The sequence below is a fragment of the Mastomys coucha genome, unplaced genomic scaffold (genome assembly GCF_008632895.1).
Source record: "Mastomys coucha isolate ucsf_1 unplaced genomic scaffold, UCSF_Mcou_1 pScaffold15, whole genome shotgun sequence".
Lineage (NCBI taxonomy): Eukaryota > Metazoa > Chordata > Mammalia > Rodentia > Muridae > Mastomys > Mastomys coucha.
The window spans coordinates 74,599,471-74,608,638 of NW_022196897.1; the positions used below are offsets into that span (position 1 = coordinate 74,599,471).

At 34.2% G+C, this 9,168-nt stretch overlaps 1 pseudogene; it reads right to left on the reverse strand.

Moving 5' to 3' along the window:
* The window catches only part of LOC116091709, a 7,403-nt pseudogene extending 1,934 nt beyond the window's left edge, over positions 1–5,469 (reverse strand).
* Between the last annotated feature and the right edge of the window lie 3,699 nt (positions 5,470–9,168).

Sequence of the window (9,168 nt, forward strand, 5' to 3'; positions counted from 1 at the left end):
GGAGAAGGAGAAGGAGAAGGAGAAGGAGAAGGAGAAGGAGAAGGAGAAGGAGAAGGAGAAAAGGAGGAGAAGGAGAAGAAGAAGAAGGAGAAGAAGAAGAAGGAGAAGAAGAAAGAAGAGGAGGAGGAAGAGGTAGAGGAGGAGGAAGAGAACAAAGAAGGAGAAAAAGAAAGAAGAAATTTGGCATTTGGCTAATTTTTTTTAAAGTTACTTACCCTATAAATTTTTTGTAAATAAAAAATACAATTTCAAAATATATTGTGGATCCATATTTAGTCAATGTATGCAGTATTTTGTTTTATTCGTACTCATTTGAATTTAAAGATACATTTCTGATCAATATTATCTTCTCATGATAATGTAGTTAGAGAAATTATATACTAGACTTTCAATGTAGAAATAGTTTTAAATAATAGGTAATGTAAAATTGTTCTTTTTATTATATTACCTTTAGAATATGAAATATAGACGTAAAATCAAAGAAGAGCCAAAAAGTACTGTACCATTCTTATAATGTGTAAAGTGTTGCCCAAAATAGTTGCCTAAACATAGAACTTCTAAAATTAATTCATAGTACTTCTTTTTTTATTATTTTTTATTTTTATTTTTTTAATTCATAGTACTTCTAAATGATTCAAGTCATTTCTTTTCTTCAATAGTAAAAAAGGATAATTTACTACCATGCACTGTTAAAAATCAAATAAGTCTATAGACACACTGAAGTGATTAAAAGACTTTATGTGTTTTCAGAGGTCCCCATATCTGTTTTCAGCACTCATGACTGGAGTCTCATATCTCCATGTAACTTTTGCTACAGGAAAGAGGATATAATTACCTTTTATCCAGAATCACAGTCACACATGTGATAAAAATTTATGAAACAAAATATACATATGCATGAAATAAAATAACCTTAAAAATATATATAAGTAAAAGGCAAATTTGTTATGCACTTAAAAGGTGTAAACTGAAGTATGATAAACAGGAGATGCAAAGTTTTACTAAACATCTCTGATAATTAACCCTACAGAAATTTATACACAAATATACACACTTAGAAAAAAATGTAGTAAAAAATGCTTCCTCTTGAACTGTGGTGTAGATAGCACAGGATATTATTTAGATACTCAATCAAAAACATAACATCATTTTTTAGAGTCTCCTACACATTTCCATTATACTTTCACAGGATTACAACAGCCTCCAACATAGAGAAAAAATGTTGGAAAAAAGTCAGCAATTCCTGAATAGTTCTCCTCTATAGCAGTCATCGGGTCTCAAACCAGCCTTATATTCCTGCCTCATTTCACAGGCACACCCATAGTACTTAACTTATTCTACCAAATACTACATTACTCCTTGAGCATAGAACTCGTTGTAGTGAAAAATAAATAGTTAATTAGGAGGCTTATGGCCCTTAAGATGCTAAGAATAATGAACTAATGACTGCTGACAACTGAACATACTATTGATAGCACATCTTGGAAGTATCAGGAAACGTTATGCAAGAAGGAAGAGAAAGACTGTGAGATGTGGTGAAAATGCTATTTTCTGGGCATGGCACAGCTGTAGCAAACATACTTACAGTTGATTGTACTGCTTCTGCACAATCTGAAGCTGTCAGTATTCATGGATCAGATAAAGAATCATATAGTTCAACTCCTTGCAGAATTGTAAGTGAATGTTTTGTTCTGTGTTATTTAACTCAGAACAAATGATTTTTGTCAATATCACAAATGTACAGTGCCTCAGTTTACTCTCATCAGCCATTCTTTCTGAACTCAGTCTCATTCCTGTCACGAGGCCCCTTTGGACAAGTTTATGTTTCCACATTCTAATCATTGTAATCATTTCTCCAGTTTGGTACAAAGTAAGTAGGCCATCAGGGTATAGTATGTATTTCCATTCTCATAAATATACAGAATGTTATAAAGTAAAATAAAAAATTCTAGAATGTGGAAACATAAACTTGTCCAAAGGGGCCTCGTGACAGGAATGAAACTGAGTTCAGAAAGAATGTCTGATGAGAGTAAACTGAGGCACTGTACATTTGTTATATTGTCAAAGAACAACCTTAGCCAACAAAAATGTTTTATGTGGCATTTTAAGGGTAGTGTACATAAGCATGCTAGCCTACTCATCATGTCTTAAAGAATTCCATTTTTTCTTTTACAATGAAATCTATATTGTTCTTATTTTCAAAACTAAGAGACTCTACATATTGAGTCTCAATAAACCTGATGCATTCTTTTTACCCTGGGATATTTGACACCCTGTTATAATTAACATATTTAACTGGAGTTTTCTCATGTTTCTCATTATCCTCATGCATTACTGAATCATTCTCTGTGATAGATATGACACAGTACATTTGTATCCTCCATACATAATCCACCAAAATGATTGCTATTTTTCTACCTCCAGTAAATACTGTTTTTGCTATTTCATTTTTCTGATACCAGCTTGTATATTACCCAGACTGGCCTTCAAATATTTATATAGCCACACTTTGCAACAAATTTAGAACTCAATTAAGAATGGATTTTTAATCCTGATATTCTAGTCTCAACTTTCCAAATATTGATATTATGTGTCTATGACACCATATTTTACTTCAAATTCTAGTTTTATAAAAATCACTTTGGGTCTCACTTACCTGCACAGAGTTGTGATACCTTAGATTTTACTATTATTCTAAGGTGTTTTCTTTTCCTTGATTGATATACAGAAAACATCCGCTAGAAAACTATGAAGGACTCATTGCAGAGTAGTAAGGATTCTTCATTAAAGAAAAAAGCTGGACTTTAAAATCTTGGGGGTCCCACAAATTTGGCTTTCCATTGTAAAGAACACTATGGCCTCCTTTCTTCATACAAATGGAATAATAGAACTGAATCAACTCACCTAAATACAGAGGGTTCTGAGTGATGCATTTACTTAACAATTCTTTGTTAAGATTGATGATGTACCAAAGTCTTATTTACTAGTGAAAGTATAGATATAGTCTTGGAAGAATGCTCATCTGCAGTATATTTAGTGGGTGTTTTAAATGAACTTTATCCACTCTCTTAGACAAACAAAATATACCACACAGAGCATAGCATTTAAAAGTAAACACTGGTCCTAAATTTGGCACAAATGTATGTCCTCCAGCCATTGGGAATCAGGATATTAAGAGTTTTCACCGAAAAATTACCTAGGAGACTACTATTTCAACAATTAGAGGTAACAACATCCCATGTGTGTCACATATCTGAACCCCAGGGGCATTTAAACAATTAAAAGTATTCTGTAATCATCATGAATGATAGAAAAGTATATATGTAGTATACATATATATATATATATATATATATATATATACTCTAGTATGTATATATGTATACATATATATACTGCATATGTGTGTATGTATATATAATAGAATATAATCAGTATATTTGTATATATATGCATATATATGTATATATGTGTATATGAATAAAGAATTATAAAATTAAAAGAGGTCATAAATGTATTTCAGGGAAAATTGCAAATATACATAAACATATATATAAACAATTATATATACAAACAATTATATATATATACACATATATATATACATGTATATATATACCCCATGCAATCAAGAACAATGTACAGATTTGATGTATTTCCCATCAAAATCTCAACACAATTTTTTCCAAGTCTTGTAAAGATACTCCTCTGCTTCATATGAAATAAAACAACAATAAAAACAACAAAAGAGGAAACAAAACAGAACACATAAACAACAATATCAGGATTGCTAAAGCAGTCATGAACAAGCACAGAACTGCTGACTGCTGGAGCCATCACCATCCCTGATATCAAGAATATATATATTGCTATCCTGGACATGTGTATTTGACTATCCCTGAAATTATAATATTTCCTGCAAATATGTAAATAGGATGGTTCATAAAGCATCAAACTTTGTAATTTCATAATCCAATGCATTTTAAGTTTTAACTATTTAAATGTTTGAGTGTTTTGCCTGCAACTATGCCTATCCACCGTATATATTCCTAGTAGCCAAAGATATCTAGAGAGTCTTTGGAACTGAAATGCCTTTTAACAGAGAGTACTGGGTAGTAGCTGTGATTTGAACATGGGCCATTAGCATAATCAACTAGTTCATTTAACACTTGGCCAAGTCTCCAACCTCCCACCCATTATTTCATGTGTGTATATGTCTGGGGATAATGAATGTAAGGTGAGTGTGCCCTCACCTTACAACAGAATCTTATGCTGCAGTTGTAGAAATAGGCAGGCAGTACTTGGATCTATTGGAAGAGCAGGATGTGTATTCAACCACAGAGCCATCTATCCTGCTCCACTATCTTATTTTTAAATCAGAATATAAAATAATTCCATGCGGATTTTATTAGTATATCTACACAGTACAACTTTAAATCAGGAATGGTGATTTCCCCAAAAGTTTTTTCATTGTTCATGATTGTTTCAGCTGTCCTGATATTGTTGTGTTCTATTTTGTTTCCCTTTTCTTTTTTTTTTTTCATATGAAGTTGAAGAGTATCTTTTTAAAGTCTGTAAAAGAATTGTGTTGGTTTTGATGGGAAAAGCATCAAATATGTACATCATATTTTATTGAATGGATATGTTTACTATGTTTATTATAATGGTTGATGAACATGGGAGATATTTCCATTTTCTGATATCTACTTCAATTTCTTACTTCAAAACATGAAATTTTATCATACTAGTCTTTCAACTGCGTGGTTAGATTTACCATAACATGTTATTTTAAGCTACTGCAAAAGGTGTCCTTTGACTTCTTTCTCAATTCATTATTCATTGTATATAAGTTCAGTGTCCTAGTTAGGGCTATCCATCACTGTGATTTTGGGCTAATATTGTGCAAATAACCACAGATGCCTTATGTTTATGAATGGAAAGTCTACTTTATGTCTAGAAAAAATTCCTCTCAAAATTTCTCACTCTTACATTCTTTCTGCACTTCTTCCACAATATTCCCTGAGCTTTGAAAGGGACCATGTTCTATTTAGTGAAGAACAGTCCACATTCATATTCTCTACATTTAGACCTACAGTCTGTCTCTGGAATAACTATTGACAACAACAAAAACAAAAGCAACAACAAGAAATCTAAATCAATACAGGCTCTGAATAGCATTAATCTGCATGAATAAAAATAGTTGATTAAAATACAATATGACATCATGTTATATTAGCCAAAATAGCAGTACCAATATTCTCTGTGGGTTATGACCAAGCCAAGTAAAGGCTACTGACAATATGTAAAATATTACACACACACACACACACACACACACACACACACACACCCTTATATATTGGTTATGGAGGAAGACAAATGGCCCCACAATGGAACAGTCTATTGGTTTCCACCAGGAGTTCATCTACTTCCAAGTGGAACTAACTTGATTAAACCTGTAAGAACCATGCTCTCTTATATTACTGAGTATGTATTTCTAGAAAAAATCATTTTTGTACCTCATGTGGTCCACACTTGTGCAGGATACCTAGTGAATTTTCTTGCTATCTGCTTAGATAGGTCTTCCTTATGCTCTGAAAAATAGCCAGCAGTGTGGAAAATATCTGTTAACAGAGAGCTTGGTGTTTCACTACAAAACAGACCAAGTGTTTGGCATATTTAACAAGAACATCCAAAAGTGATCTTCTGATGGAAAATAATAGCCTTTTCTATTTTGGGGGCCCTTTTTCTTTGTCCATGACTACCAACTCATACACAGGAATTTTGCATTTAATACTGAGATTTTCCTTTAATAACTATTAACTCCTCATATTTATTCCATCTAGCATTATATGATATCTTCATTTAATTTTTTTGTTAAAATAAATCTAGGTTCTTTTGATGTTTAATCTTGGAAATTTAGACGTTTCCATTGCCAGTATTCTACTTTTTTTTGTTTTAATAAATCCTAACTTAACCCTTTACTGTCTCTTACTCCCATAGCACATTCCCATCTCAGATTTCTAAACATTGTATTCCTCACTGCTTCATTCCTATCACATGTGTTCTGCTATCCCCCTACCTTTAGGCCTCTTTTATCCATCATCTTCTAGTGATCTCTTTTTTAATTCCTAACCTTAACCTGCACTCCAATTAGAAAAAAATCTAAATATTGGAAGAAAGAATCGGCATATGTTAGAGAACATACACCAATTGTTTATCTAGGCCTAAGTCAGATCACTTACGATGAGTTTTCCAATTTCAACCATTTTCCTCTTAGTTTCATAGCTTTATGATTTTTCCTTACAGATGAATCAATGAATTTCATATATGTACTATAATTTAAATATCTATAAATCTATTGTTTGACATGTAGAGAGGCTCCATAAACTCTCCCTTTTAACTAGATATTCAATGAGAACCAATGAGTAAGGTTGTCTGTAGTGGGATACAGAGTATTTACTGCACACTCCGGAGTAGCATATCTGAGATACCAGAAAGTTCTAATTTAAAATTTACTATAACATTCCACAATAAAGTGTCTTACCAGTTTATATGCCCTACAACTATGAATAAATGTTCCCCTTTCTAAGTATCCTTACCAGTTCTGATTGTCATTTGTTTCCTACATATTAGTTATTCTGTCTAAAGTTACATGGAATCTCAGTATGGTTTTAAATTTCTTTTTTATTATGTCTCACAATGATGAACACATTAAAAAGTATTAATCTGTAGCTTGGATGTATTTTGGAAAGCCCTCCATTGTAGAGTGATTTATTGAGCCCCATCCTCCCCAGAATACAATAGGCAATGAGTAACCAAGCTATCTAATATTATGTCATGCTGGTTATACTCCAATCAAAATTGTATTTTGTGTGTGAAAATAGAATTTAATCTGGGTAATATAGAAAAGATATATAATAGATTTAAATGTACAATATTTTAAAAACCCTACCAGAGCTGTCTGTAAAGGAATTAGTATATTCTAGTTAACCAATATGAAAGACACCCAATTCGGATATTTTATTTACAAGCAGTATTGAGCAAATTTGGTTCTATTGAATCATATCCCAGCCATATGTCTCTTGTTGCTTGTATCTCCTAGCCACTTGCTCATGGTCTATCTCTTCTCAATGACAGTCTCCTCCTTTTGTATCATTTTTTTCTTATCCTTAGACTCTCCTGAGATCCCTCACTGGATTATTAAGTCCCACCTTTCTCTCTATACTGCACAATCATAGGCTGTAACTTTATTAACCAATTAACTTTAAATTGGGGGGGGGGCAGAGTTTACACAGCATCACTTGGTTTACATGTAGATCACCTTAACAGAGGCAACCAGACCTTGTTGGACAGTATGTAACATCTGAATAAATAACAGCACAAGAAAACCCACCAGCTGTGTTAGGAAATGGCTTTAATACCAGTACTTGAAGACAGAGCATGTGAATATTTGTTAAGTCAGCATAGACTACAGAAGAAGTGCCAGGAACCCCCACAATATACAGAAAAAATCTATATTTTTTTATTAGATATTTTCTTTATTTACATTTCAAATGTTATCTCCTTTCCTGATTTCCCCTCGAGAACCCCTCCCACAGTTCACCAACCCACTCACTATACTTCCTGGCCATGGCATTCCCCTAAACTGTGGTATAGAGCCTCTGCAGGTTGAAGGGTCTCTGCTCCCATTGATGACTGACAAGGTCATTCTCTACTACATATGCAGCTCTAGCCATGGGTCCTTCCATGCGTACTCTTTGGTTAGTGGATAAGTCCCTGGGAGCTCTTCAGGTACTGGTTGCTTCCTCCTATAAGGTAATGGCTGTTGTTCCTCCTATGGGGCTGCAACTCCCTTCAGAAACTTGAGTTCTTTGTCTAGTTCCTCCATTTGGTACCCTGTGCTCAATCTAATAGTTGGCTGAGACCATCCACCTCTGTATTTGTCAGGCACTAATAGAGCCCCCCAGCAGACAGCTTATCAGGCTCCTGTCAGCAAACACTTGTTGGCATCTACAATAGTATTTGGGTTTGGTGATTGTATATGGGATGGATCCCCAGATGGAGCTATCTCTAGATTGCTTTTACTTCAGTCTCTGCTCCACATTTTGTCACCATATTTGCCCCCATGGGTATTTTGTTATCCCTTCTAAGAAGGATCGAAGTATCTACACTATAGTCTTCCTTCTTTTTGAGCTTCATGTGGTCTGTAAATTGTATCTTGGGTATTCCTTGTTTCTGGGCTAATATCCACTATCAGTGAGTGCATACCATGTGTGTTATTTTGTGATTGGGTTACCTCATTCAGGATAATATTTTCTATATCCATCCATTTGTCTAAGAACCTCAAAAATTTATTTTTTCAAATAACTGACTAATATTCCATTGATTATTGTGTCAATGTACATTTTCTGTATCCATTCCTCTGTTTAGGCACATCAGTGTTCTTTTCAACTTCTGGCTATTATACATAAGGCATATATAGTGGAGCATGAGTCCCTATTACATGTTGAGCATCTTCTGGGTATATTCCCAGGAGTGGTATTGCTGGGTACTCAGGTAGTATTATGATCAATTTTCAGAGGAACCACCAAACTGATTTCCAGAGTGGTTGTACCGGCTTGCAATCCCACTACCAATGGAGAAGTGTTCCTCTTTCTCCACATCCTCACTAGCATCTGCTCTCACCTGAGTTTTTGATCTTAGCCATTCTAACTGGTGTGAGGTCGAATCTCAGGGTTGTTTTGATTTGCATTTCCAGAATGACTAGGGATGCTGAACATTTCTTTAGGTGCTTCTCACCCATTCAGTATTCTTCAGTTGAAAATTTTTTGTTTAGCTCTGTACCCAGTTTTTTTATATTAATAATCTTTTTTATTAGATATTTTCTTTATTTACATGTCATATTATTTCTCCTTTCCCAGTTTCCCCTCAAAAAAAAAAGAAAAGAACAAACCACTGTTGCCTCTCCCCTCCCCCTGCTTGCCACCCCACCCTCTCCCACTTATTGGCCCTGGCATTCTCCTACACTGGGGCACAGAACCTTCACAGGGCCAAGGGCCTCTCCTCACATTATTGATCGAATTTGCAATCCTCTACTATACACACACTGCCAGAACAATAAGTCCCACCATGTATAGTCCTTGGTTGGTGGTTGAATCCCCGGGA